We start from the raw sequence: 14187 nt of genomic DNA, 5'->3' as shown, positions 1-14187 counted from the left end.
GCCGCTGGGAAATTGCCCTGTCTTCAGTCCTGAGTTCAGCCTACGCTGCATAGTGAATTCCAGGCCAGTTGGAGCTACAGAACAGCAAAATCCTATCTAAATAAAAAGATTCAGTGTGTTTGATTCAGGAAAGATAAGGGGTAGTTAATCTCAGGAACAATGAGAAATGTAAAGTTTTAAGGTTAAAAATGGATCTCTCTCCTGGTGAGAATTTTGGCATTTTTATTTCTTAAAAAATTACAGAACTATTAAATGTTTTTGTTTTAATTCCAGGTGTGGGATACGGGGCTGCTTCAGACTGTCCACAGCAGCTGAGTATGATTTGCTTTGTGCTCTAGCAGTGTGTGAAAGTGTTTGGAATTCTGGGAACTTTTCAGAGGGTATATAAATGCTAGGGCTCCCAGAGATGGTGTGCGTTGTTGGTTGGTTGCTGTCAGTCATGGTTGGTCACAGTTTGTTAAGTAGTCATGTGCAAAGAAGAAAGAAAAAGAAGAAATTAGATATTCTGACATTGAAGATCAAAGTTGCCCCCAAGGAATTCGATGGCCCTAATCTGCAGGAAGTGGTCTAACAATAATGTTACCTGCTTTGTCCTCTATCCCATTTAGTGTTAGGGGGTTGAAAGGGTAGAGAGGGTGAAAGACAAACCCACAAAGTAACCAAAGACAGGCACACACCTCCCCTCTCCTTTCTCCTATCTCCTACCTCCTCTCTCCTTTCTTGACAGGCTCTCACTGTGTAGCCCTCGCTGGCCTGAATTCACTACGTAGACCAGGCTAGCCTTGAACTCACAAAGATCCACCTGTGAATTACCTACCTATGATCTATCACAGAGATATACCTTTACCTTGGGAATGCTGGGATTAAAGACATGGACCAGACTTTTTTTTTTTTTTTTTTTTTTTTTTTGTTCAAGCCCTGAAAATCATTTTCCTCTTATTCTTTTTGTAACCATTTGGAATTTTCTACGCCTTCCCCAGTGCCCAAATAATGACATGGAGGCTTGTTTATTTATGAATTAATGCCTAAGTGTTGGTCTGGTGCTGCTGTGTATTCAAATGCTAAATACTGGCCACCAAGATCTTACATACATGAATTATTGGTTGAATGAAAATGGCTCCATCCAATTACTGGGGTGAATGAAAGTAGACAAGAGTTTGAGTTACTGGGCAAGTAGGGATGATGAAGAAGAAGAGGGAAGGAGAAGGAAGGAGGAAGAAGACGGATAGAACAGGAGGTCTCCATTAGAAGTGATGGATTGGGAGCATGTGACCAAGTAAAATGGACCCTGAGGATAGTGCATCATTTGAGTTTGGGCTACACCGCTTTGGATCCTGGAGGATTACACACATGCACCCGCCCACCCACCCAGGAGCTATCTGGATTCTTGAATGGAACACACACACACACCAGCTAATTTAAAAATGTCTTGGCTACTCAAAGGCTGGGCACTTCTAATCCTCTGCCTGCTACCCTAGGCCCAATCGGGGGTGATTTCTTCTTCTTCCCCTTTCATCCTAGCCCTTGCAACTCTAAGTGTCTTTGCTCTGTCTCCTTTTGCCCAGCCATTGGACGCTGGCATTTGTTGATCTATCAAAAACAAAATGGAGACAAGGACCTTTAGTGTCTCGACATTCAGATTCCCAACAGAATCAAAGCATTAGAACAGAACAGGCTGGTGGAACAGAAATAGCCCAGGAAGTTACAAGTGGCAAGTATTTGGGGATCACAGCTGAGGAAGTAGACAGTCTAGCATATAGGAAACTAGATTAGGGGTAATCCCCCAGTAACTGCACAAAAGCTATATAAATAAATCATAGTCTGAGTTTCATTAATTTGAAAGCAAGATGGGGATAGAAATAATTTAATAATTTATATCTGAAGCATCTTATGTGGGGCACAGAACCCAAACAACCTGAGAGAAGTTACTGGGTGGAGGCACCAACCCTCTCCTCAAAACATAACAGCTTCTAGCTCTAGCTATGTCAGTTTAATACTAAGAGGCTAAGAAATAAAGCCGTTAAAAAAACAAAAAACAACAACAAAAAAATCTCCTAACAACCACATATAGCCAGTAGCCAAAAAGGCATGGAAAGGCCTCTCTCAGATAGAAATTTCTCAGTGCACTTCCTGGGCTATAGCAAAGGGCACAACCAGCACCGCAGGCACTTCCCATGTGTTACAGTGCTTATACACTTAGACCTTCCGGCATAGAGTTTAGCATTACGATACAGAGCAGCAGACCAAACCTCAACAGAATCAATGCCACAGCCTCTTTCCACTGGCTTGGGGTCATATTTATATTCTTTCTAAATATCATGTGTTCTTTGCTTCAGCAAGATATCCTTTCACCTGTGTCTGCTTCAGCAAAACATCATATGACATAACTGAGTCTCCAAAGAAACCAGAAATTTCAGCTTCCAGAAAAACATCACATGATACAACTAAGTTGATAAGAAACCAGAAATTTCCACTTTAGAAAATGGCATTTAAAGATGTCTTATCAATGTAAGCTTCTTTTTGGACAATGAGATAGGTCTGTCCCTGGGAGTACTCCCAGTTCTACTTCAAAGATGATGAGCATCAGAAAACCTCTTTACTGAGTGTGTTTCAAATGTAGCAAGCTGCCACTGGGCAAAAGCTGCCCTTGCTTTAACTGCAGACTGTAGCCAAGAGCCAGGGGGGTCTTCCCCTGTCATATCTGATCTATATCACTCTGGAAGGGGCCCAAAGCCTTTTCTCCTTTTCTGTCAACACAAATACAGTGCCTCTCTCCCAAAATAACATGTCTTTGGTCCAGTAATTGGAAATTATTAAAGGTATAGCTTGACTTCTCTCCCAGAGGAATTTTAATATCATAAATACCACCAAACTTATAATCATCTTCATTTTGATAATTAAAACTACTCAGAGCAATTAAAACAATCTAAAAAATATTATTTATTGAGATAGTGCTCCTCTACAATCTCCTGCTTTTTTTTGTTGTTGCTGTTTTTTACACAATTAGTTTTTAATAGTGAGATCAAGGCCTAAGTTTCTACTGTCTGAGATAGGTTAGGCTCTGTACCCCCTGCAGGGACCTTCAGCGTTTGGATATGCAGATTCCCAATTTTGAGGGCAGAATTAAGACAAAGCATTAGAACCAATTCCTAACAGGGAGAATGAGTAGAAGACAAAATAACTAAAATACAAGCTATCTTTGGATCTAAACAGTCCATGTGTGAATCTTGTAATTTTTTTCCTACCAGAGTCAATTCTCTGTCAGCCTCAGCTAATAATTTTGAACTTAAACTCTTTAAGTCTTTATAAGGTTTGAGATAAATTGCTTACCTCTTGAGTAGTTGATCTAATTGCAAGCCTTAGCCAATTAATATCTTCTAACAAGCTTTGAAAAACACTAAGAGTTGGTAATTGGTCTCTTCTGATTTGTATTTTCTGTGGTTGACTCTTTTGTAGAACCATCTTATATTTTAGATAATTAATAGAATCTTTGTAGTTTTTCAGGAGCAATCTGTAATCCCCAACAAGGCAAAATTCTCTTTACTTCATCAAACAACTTTCCTAAGGTATTTGCATCTTACTCAGCCACCAAAATATGATTCCTATGATGGTAAATAATGGACTGAGGAAACTGCTTATGAATTATATCTAATAGCTGTTGTGCAAAATATTGTCATAAGGTAGGACTGCTTAACAATCCTTGTGGCAAGATCCTTCCATGGTATCTTTTAACAGGCCTGCAATTATAATAAATAGGCATTGAGCAAGCAAACCTTTCCCTGTCATGCTCATGCAAAGGGATTGTGAAAAAGTAATCTTTTAAATCAATCACTATAATAGGCTTATAGTGTTAGGTAACAAGGAAGGCAATTGATTTCTAGGCTGTAAAGAGCCCATTGGATGGATGATTTTATTTATTGCTCTCAGATCTGTTAACATTCTCCATCTTCCAGATTTCTTTTTAATAGGAGAGTTCTAAGGGCTTGTGGACTCTTCTATATGTTGAGCCTCCAGCTGCTCTTGGACTAGCTTTTCTAGTGTCAGTAACTTTTGGTGTGTCATAGGCCATTTTCCTACCCAGACAAGTTTGTCAGTTTGCTACTTTAGTGTTAGGGTAGCTGATGATCTAGGTAGTGACTTGTCAATATAAAGCTGAAGAGTCTGTTGTATTCTGCCTATGGATAGCCTTGTCAGTCTGTAACTGTCTTCAATAACATTTAAAAATTTTAAGATTTCCTTATTAGGAACGTCTCCTTTTCTACAGCCTGTTTCTAGAGTTGGAGGAATGCCAAGCTGTGCTTCCCACTGTTGCAATAGGTTTCTTCTCCTTAGATTTGTGGCTATATTAGCCACATATGGCTTTAGTTTTCCTAATTGACCTTATGGTTCTATGCATTTAATCTAGTTTAGATTTTGTTTTACCTGACGCAATATCCCAATTCCTATAAGCTATATTGATACCCTTTAAAGTGGCCAAGTTTGATTCCAGGAATCTTGTGAAATTATTGTTACATCTGCTCCTTTATTCATCAAGCCTTCAATCTCAATTCCATGTAACTGTAATTTTAACTTTGGTCTCTTATCATTTATAGAAGCTTGCCAAATTATCTGGTTTTTCCCCCATATCTTTAGAATCTCTTAGTTTGTGCATAGGAGCTGCTCTATCTCAATTAAATTGTTATTTACATTTTGAGCAGCTCTGTCTGTCCTATCAGGCTTTGATTTTTCTAGCTGTTTTTCAGAACAGTCTTTCCTTGGTGGACAGGAAACAGATGAATGACTCATGTTGGTTTTTTGTTGGGTCTTGAGCAAGGCACCTTAGTCTGTTTTCCAATGTTGAGTAATTGCCTCAAATGTCTTTGGATGGCCTACATTCATGAACCATATTACTGTTCCTTCCACATCTTCTACATTTTACAGAAAGCTTTCTTATGATTATTATAGAATTTATCCTTATGATCTGTTTGTCTACAGTCCTTTAGGGAGTGATCTGATGTTGTACAGCCACAACAATGGGTATTTTGTAATTTTGTATCTTCTGTAATTATTTGTCCAACCACAACTGAGTTATGAGCATTAGATTTTATATCCACAGTAGTTTTAATCCACTCATACAGAGGTGATGCTCTGGCCTTTCAGGGTCTAATGGCCTTTTTGCACTCAGCATTAGCATTTTCAAAAGCTAGAGATTCAGTTAAACTTTCTCTAGCAGTTGGATCTGATGTCACTTTATTTAGAGCTGAAGTCAATCTTTGAAAAAAGTCAGTGAAAGATTCATTTGAAAGATTCATTTGAATTATCTTTATAAATGATTCAGCTCATCCCTATTGTTCAAACTTGTCCTAAGTGTTTAAGGCTATTGTATGACATTATTCTAGAACAGCAATCAAGGGTATCTGTAATCTCAGTTCAGAATACAAACCTTCACCTAGTAATTGATCCTAATCAATATCAATGCCTCTAGTCCTATCTCATTGCTCCATAACTGCAGTCTTGTCTTTCCACCATATTAGCCATTGTAGTTGAGAGCCAGGCTAAGATGGTTGCCATCAAATCTCTCCAATCTTTTGGAATTACACAATTTTGAGTGGCCCAGTTGTTAACTATAGATTTACATATGGCAAGTGTAAGCCGTAGGTCATTATTGCTTCTCTAAATTACTCTTTAAGTCCTGGGCCTCTATAGGCTGCCTGAATTCTTGATAACCCTGTGCTTTCTCTCATCTCCATCTCAGCATGGCTGATTTTAGGTTTTGTTACGGATATAGACTGTCTTTTTGCAGTCTTGTCACAAGTGCTGGTGGCTTTGGATTGAATTCATCTGAAATTTTTTTCATGATTCAAAGGATTGTCTAAATTTTGTTCTATTGTTTGTAATGTAGCAAAATTTTTTTCAGTCCTTTCCTTATCAAAGTCTGCTTTCTTCTTATCTCTCTTATTGAAAAAAAAATAATTATTTATATGCTGATTTTGTAGGTGAAACAAAATTAACACGGGATCCAAAGCCCTTTGTCATCAGGTTTTTCTCCATTTTTAACACAGAAAGTATTTTCTTTTTAATATTGCTTTACTTTTTTTCTTGAGGACTTCCCAAGTATCTCAGCAAGTCTGCTGACTTTGTATCTTTTCTCAGCTGTCTACACCTGTTTGTAGCTGGCAACCATCATGTCTCTGTGCAGATCAGCTGGCACTTGGTGCAGGCTGCTGGCTCTGCTTCCCTCGGGTTGGTCCCTATGCAGGCTTTCACCCACTATCCCACGTGCTGTGCCATACTGGGTTGGACCTGACTCTGACTTCTGCCCTCTCTGAGAAGGTGGCTCAGGGCTGCACCAGGGCCTGCGAATGCCTGTTCTGGCTCTAGGCCTCAACTCACATAGTAACATGACACCTAAGCCACTAAGCTCCTTGGGAGCTCTTAAGCAGCTATGCCTCTTGGCCATGTAGTGCAGGCTGCCCCAGCTCTGGACAGCTGCAGGCTTTTCCAGCAGGCATAGGGTGTAAGCTGGTTTTCCTGTGGGCCACAGCTCATGAGAGCCGAGGGACCCAGCTAAGCATTGCCCAGTCCCTCTGGTGTGCCTGGGAAGTGCACTAAGGCTCTGGTTTGCTCTCTTTTAAAAGGACCACCTTCTCTCTGGCTAGAAAACTGCTCTGGGAAGTGTTTGTTCCCCACCTTTCCACTCAGGGCTTTTTCTTAGGCTCTAAGCTTGGATTTTAGGAGCCCTTATGTTGGATACTATTTGTAACCATCTGGGCTTTTCTATGCCCACCCCAGCTCTGGAAAAATGACACAAGAGGCTTATTTATTTATAAATTAATGCCTTAAGCCTTAAGCTAGGCTTGCTCTCCAAGTAGTTCTTAACTTATTTTAACTCGTTTATATTAATCTATGTTCTACCACATAGCTGGTTACCTCTCCTCAGTTGCATATGTCTGATTTCCTGAGTCAGGTGTGGTGAACCCCAGAGTGCCTGTCTCTCCTGGAACTCCCACCTTCCCTGCCTTTGATATAGCCCATCGGCTTTTGTTTTATCCAATCATAGGGTGTCTTCATAGAGTACATATAAGCATTATTGCTACATCTTTTATTTTGTGTATGAGTATTTTGCCTGTGTCAGAGGCCAGATGAGAGCATTGGATCCCTAGGAACTGGGGTCACAGAGACAGAAATCAACCACCAGGTAGATTCTGGGAATTGAATCCTGGTCCTGTGCAAGAGCAGCAAGTGCTCTTACCCGCTGGGCCAGCTCTCCAGCCCACTGTTAGTATTCTTTAAACAAGATAATGGCAATAAAACTGGGGATGTGACTCAGTAGAGTGCTTGCCAAGTAGACAGGAATACAGAAACCCCAGGCATGATCCCCAGAACTGCATAAAGCTAGGTATGATGCCCATACCTGTAATCCCAGCTCTCAGGAGATAAAGGAGGGGAGGAGTTCAAGGTCAGTCTCAGTTTCAAGTCAGTTTGAGGCTAGCCTGGGCTATGTAAGACACTGTTTCAAAATTTTTTTAATAAAAATGTGTCAATGATGCATATGTTATTTATACTCGATTAGGTATTATAGGCAACCTCAAGACAATTTAAAGTGTATAGGATGATATATATCAATTATATGCAGATACTCGGCCATTTTACACAAGGGATTTGAGTATCCTGGGATTTGGATCCTGTGAAGTTCTGTAACCAGCCCACTGCAGGTACTTAGGGGTGACTGGACTCTGGGAGTTATTGGTATACAAATGTGTTAAAGTTATGATGCTTGGTAAGATTGTCAAATGAAGTACATAGAGAGCCTTGAAGCCAACGGCAGGGACTCTGCATTAAGAAGTTGTGCTGAAAAGAAGGTCTCTGTCAATCAACCTGATAAGGAGGTACAAGAGAGGCAGGAAGGAAAGCAGAGCTGTGCCCCAGGAGCCCAGGAGGAAGTGGCAAATGTCATCGTTGGGAAATGATGGGAAGGAAAGGGCTCTCAAGGTTCAGGTCTTCAGGGTGAAGAGGTCAAAGCCAAACTGTGCAAGGCCCTGTCAAAGAGAGCGGGAGTTTGAACAGTGGTACTGGACTTGCCCAGTATGTGTGAGCCCCTAAACCCAATCCCACTACTGTGATAAAATTAGTAAGATAAAAAGAGTAAGCTACACCGGGCAGAGGCAGTGGTGAGCATGTGTAATTCCAGCACTCAAGAGGGAGAGGTAGGCAGATCTCTCTACGAGTTTGAGGCCAGCCTGCTCAATCTACAGATCCAGGACTGTTACTCAGAGAAACCCTGTCATGGAAAAAAAAAAAAAACCAAATTCAAAAAAACAACAAAAAAAAACCAAAACAACACAACCCCCACCACACCAAACCCAAAAAAATAAAAAAAAAAAAAAAAAAAAAAAAAAAAATCAATCTAGATGAGACCTAAAAAGAATCCATTTAACTTAGTAAACACAAGTCTTGGTGAGTCTAACAAGAGAAACTATGGTTGGTAGAGACACTGGCCACAGTAGATGCTGTCAGTGAAAGAGGAAGAAGCCAGAGTCAGGAAATGGAGACTAGAAAACGAGGATGAGTTGAGATGGTTTTCTCAGAGATGTAGATACCAGAGTTCGTGCGTGGTGACAGGAGCACAGCAGTTTAGACAGGAGCAGCATGCTTTGAGGGAGAGATGGGACGGTCAGAGAGCAGGGGGGAGGAAGGCGGATCTAAAGTAACATCTGCACACTGTTTTCTTCATGTGTGCCCATAAAATAACAGTGCTGTTGGTATCTTTCTGTTTGCTTTTGAGGTAGGACTTCATATAGCCTAGGCTGGCCTTGAACATATGATCCTCCTGCCTTTATTACCCAAGTATTGGTATTATAAACATGTGCTACTATGTCTAGCCCAAAACAAGTTTTACAAATGATAAACTAGCAGTGTGTGGTGACTCATACCTGTAATTCTAGCCCTTAAGAGGTGAAGGCCAGAAGATGACTTTATGGTCAAGGTCAATCTTGGCTGCACAGCGAATTCTAGGCCAGTGTCTTAGTTAGGATTTCTATTGCTGCCATGAAACACCATGACCAAAACCAACTTGGGTGTGTGTGAAAGTGTTTATTTCAATCATACTTCCATATTACATCATCATTGAAGGCAGTCAGGGCAGGAACTAAAGGTAGGGTAGGAACATGGAGACAAAAGCTGATGTAGAGGAAGAACACTGTTTACTGGCTTGTTCTTCACTGCTTGCTCTACATGCTTTCTTATAGAACCCAGGCCCATCCGCCCAGGGTTGGCCCCACCCACAATGGGCTGGGCCCTCTCCCATCAATCACTAATTAAGAAAATGCTCTACAGACTTGTCTATAGCCAGATCTTATGGAGGCATTTTCTCAGTGAGGTGACCTTGTCTCAGATGACTGTAGCTTGTATGAAGTTGATGTAAAGACTGGCCAGCACTGCCAGGCTGGACTACAGGACGAACCTTGTCTCGAAAAATAATTATAAAGGCCAGTGAGCTGCCTCAGTGAGTAAAGATACTTGCCTGCAAGCCTGACAACCTGATCATATTGTGGAGAAGTTCTGCCATGACCCTTGCCCAACACAGGTTATTGCACATGTGTTTCCAGCAAACCATAAATAAACAAATAAGAGTTATTTTTTTAAAAGTACCCTCTTGCTTGTTTTTCGTTGATGACTAGTTTTTTTGTTTGTTGGTTGGTTGGTTGGGTTAAGACAAGGTCTGTCACTACTCCGCAGCCCTGGCTGGTCTGGAACTAACTATTCAGACTGAATTGGCCTTGAACTTACAGAGATCCTCCTGCCTCTGCTTCCCAAGAGCTAGAACTAAGGGTGTGTGTGGTTATTCCTGTCCCTTGTCTTTGGATTTTTGTTATTGTTTGTTTGGTTTGGTCTTTGTCCATGATTTTAGATAATTATAAGTGACATAGTTTCAGTATGGTTTATATTTTATATGATTTTATGCATTCATATATTTTTCTTGGTGTTCTGTTTGTATAATTACTGTTATTATGTCCTCATGGGTGAGAATTGAAATCCAGAATTTTGAGTATGCAAGGCAAATGTTCTACCTTTAAACTATGTCCTCAGACCCTATTGCTATGGCTACACACACACACACACACACACACACACAGAGACACACACACACACACACACACACACACACAATTTAAAAGATAATAAAACAAAGCAAAAATAATGTGTGGAATCTTGTCTTCAGTTCCAAACACAAAACAAGAAGGACCAGGTCAAGTGGGGAGACCTTTAATCTCAACTCAAGGCTATATGATGAGGCTGTCATGAGAGAGAGGGATAGATAGATAGATAGATAGATACATACATATATACATACATACATACATACATACATACATACATAGATGTAAGGGCGTTAGGTGGAACGGAGCAGTGTTTAAGCTGGGTCTAAGGACCCTTCTCCACAGCTGAGGAAGTGTTCCATCTAGATGGTGGAAACAGGCACCCATCAGTTCGTATGTGAATAGTAGCATCTTCATTATAGTTGGTGAATCTTTCTTTAGATTCAAGTGGTTTCTTTATTCTTAGATTAGGGTTTATGGCTGCCTGGCTGACTGGGTGAACACTCCAAAAGATGGGGGATGATATTTTTTTCAGAGGCCCCAAAGTTCTCTCTTTGAGCATTCTCCAGTACTATGTCCTGAGCACTATGTTCCCCAAACTCTGAACTGACCTCCAAGGCTCTGCAGTGCTTGCCCAGGCTCTCCCTATCCGTGCTACATACTGCAAAGGCTGCAGTAAGCCTGGGCACTCCTGGGGCCTGGCCTTATTAGTTTCTTGTCTGTCAGTATCTGGTCTTTGCTGTCTGATGTCCAGGGTGGTGAAATCCACCATTTCCTGGCTTTTGATGTTTGGTTGCTTGTTTCAGACAGGGTGGTAAATTTGGTTCCTGATCTCCATTTTTGCTGAAAGGAAATTTTTTGTCAAATTTTATTTGTTTGTGTTTATTGTTGAGACAGGATTTCACTATGTGATCCTGGCTGGCCTAAACTGCTCTGTACACTAGGTTGGCCTTGAATGCATGGAGAGCCTTCCACCAATCTGCCTTCCACTGTCTCCCTAGTTCTGAGATTTAAGGGTACAAAACACCACACCTGGCTCTGTTTTATTTTAATTTTTAAATATTTTTTATGTGTATGAGTATTTGCCCGCATGTATGTATGTGTACCACATGTATCCCTGGTACCCACAGAGGTCAGAAGAAGGCATTAGATCCCCTGTAACTATAGTTGCAGATGGCTGTGAGACACCATGCTGGAAACTCAGGTCCTCTGGAAGAGCAGCAAGTGCTCTTAAGCACTGAGTATCTCTCTAAACCCATTGATTTGTTTCCTTAGAGCACTGAGGATCAAACTCAGGGCCTTGCATGTGCTAGATGTATCAGAATTTTAAATATGTTCTTGCTTAAACTGTGGAGCAGATTGAGATTATTCTATTTTGGGGGTAAATGATCACCATATGTTTTCTTTGCAAGCTGAAGACAGAACCTGAGGCCTTGCATACACAGATGCCCTGTCGCTAACTTATATCTCTTGTTTTGAGACAGTCTTGCTAGTTAGCTTAGCCTGGTATTAAACTTGTCCTCCTGTCTTGGATCACAGGCGTGAACTACAATGCCTGACCCAATTTTCCTTTTCTCATCTATTAGCCAAATCAAACTAACTTTCTATAAGAAAGATTTTATTTTCCTATTCAGATGAATGTGGCTAATACATACTCTCCATAAACCTTACTTATTTTTATTATTTTAATTGTGTGAATGTATGTGTGCCTAGGTGGGTATTTGATATACAAATGCATGTACCAGCAGAGGCCAGAGGCACCGATTCCCCTCAGACTGCAGTTACAGGTTACTGTCAGCGTTCAATTTCCTGACTTGAGATCCTCTGGAAGAGTACTATGACACCCTTAACTGATAAAGTCGTCTCTCCAGCCTTTCAACCTTGCTTTTAAAAATTGAATTATTTTGAAAGGATGCTGGGGATTTGAACCCAGGGCTACACACATGCTAGACAAGCACTCTTCTACTGGAAGCCATCATCAAGTTGAATGCTTTTGACACAAGTCTCACTATATATGCCAAGCTAGTCCAGCACTGAGGCAATCTTCCTGCCTCTGTTTCCTAGTGTTGGGACTACAGATGCTCTCTGCCATCCCCAGCAAAACTGAAGTTTTTTCCTACAATGGAGGTGGGGGTGGGGAGGCACTATGGATGTGCAGACACACTTACTTTGTGGTGTTCATGTAAAGGTCAGGAGATAGTCTTGTGAGTCTGTTCTCTTTCCACCTGTATTTAAGTTCTAGGGATGGAACTCTGGTTGTCAGTCTTTTGCTGAGCCATCTTATCCATCCAAAGCTGAAGTAAGTTTTTGTTATTGTTGGTTTTCTAAATTAAAAAGGAAAAAAATCTCTCTAGCCTCACTCACATGTGTTCATATGTGGGTATGTTCACATGAGTACAGGCACCAGTGGTGGTTTGAAAGAAAATGGACCCCATAGACCCTCAAGAAATAGCCTTGTTGGAATGGGTGTGGCCTTGTTGGAGTGGGTGTGGCCTTGTTGGAGGAAGTGTGTCACTAGGGGTGGGCTTTGAGGTTTCAGAAGCTCAAACCAGGCCAGGTGACTCATTTGCCCTTCCTGCTGCCTGTCCATCCAGATGCAGAACTGGACTTACAGACAATTGTAATTCCTGCCATGATGATAATGAACTAACCCTCTGAACTGTAGGCAACCCCAGTTAAACATTTTCCTTCCTAAGAGTTGCTGTGGTCATTGGGCAGTGGTGGCACATGTCTTTGATATATTCATGTGTTGTTTGGGTATTTTGCCCATACTTATGTCTGTGCACTGCTTTTGTGCCTAGTGCTTGCAGGCCAGAAGAGGGTGTCATATCTCTTGGAACTGGAATTACAGATGGTTGTGAGTCTTGATATGGGTGCTGCAATTGACTCTGGGTCCTCTGGATGACCAATAACTGTTCTTAACTTCTGAGCCATCTCTCCAGCACTAGCAGTGTGTGCTGTTAACCACATCTCTCTGGCCTCCCTGAAACTGTTTTTATTTTATGTGTATGTGTATATGGAGGTAGGCACCATGTGTGAGCAGGAGCCCTTAGACGTCACAAGAGGTATCAGATCTACTGGAACCCAATTTACAGAGCTGCCATGCCGGTGCTGGGAACTGAACCTGGGTTCTCTGGTAGCGTGTAACTATCTGTACCATCTCCTCAGCTCCTGTATTCTTAAACAGAATTGAATGAACAGCCACAGAGCTGCTGCTTTGGGAGTTCTCACAGAAGTTCTTCTGCACTTTGTTCCTTTATAATCTTGCTCTGAGAGCTCATTCCCATAATGCTCTTCTGTTGCTGTGGTACACAGTGGCTGTCCAGAGCCACCTGAGTGAAAGGGACAAGGAGAAGTTCTATAAGAAAGCAGGCTGAGCAAGCCATGAGCAGCAAGTCAGGAAGCAGCACTCCTCCATGGTCTCTGCATCAGCTCCTGCCTCCAGGTTCCTGGCCTGTTTGAGTTCCTGTCCTCCACTGTTTGTTATGATAAACTTTTATATGGAACTGTGAGTGAATTAACCCCTTTCCTCCCCAAGTTGCATGTGGTCATGGTGTTTCATCACAGCAGTAGAAACCCTGACTAAGACAAGAGATGATACTGAAAGTTAATTTCCTGAAAACTCAATGTCCCCGCCTTCCCAGGAAGTTCTCACACCCTCGAAGAAGAGCATTGGCTCTTGTGTGAAAGGCTGACATGAAAAGTCCAGGAGGATGTTGGTGGACACCGCCTTCCTTCATCAGTATAGGGAAGATGAGAGAAATCCAGGCCAAGGCAAAGACAGGGAAGTCAGGGATTTGATAGCCTGTCTGGGATGGGCAGTTTTTTTTTTTTAAAGATTTATTTTCATTATTTTTAATTATGTATATTTGTGTGTCTATGTGTGGGTCTGCATGTAGGGCAAAGGCACCAGATTCCCCTAGAGCTAGGACTACAGGCTGTTGTGAGCTGCCTAACACACTGGGAACCAAGCTTGGGACCACTTCAAGAGCAGTACATGCTCTTAACCACTAAGCCATTTCTCAAGAGATGTTTTTTTTCAGACAGGTTTTCTGTAGGTAGGTTTTCCTGGCTGGCCTTGAACTCTTGGTTCTTGTGTCTCAGGTGT

The sequence above is a fragment of the Arvicanthis niloticus genome, chromosome 2, assembly GCF_011762505.2.
Source record: "Arvicanthis niloticus isolate mArvNil1 chromosome 2, mArvNil1.pat.X, whole genome shotgun sequence".
Lineage (NCBI taxonomy): Eukaryota > Metazoa > Chordata > Mammalia > Rodentia > Muridae > Arvicanthis > Arvicanthis niloticus.
Note: the sequence above shows the minus strand (reverse complement) of the source record.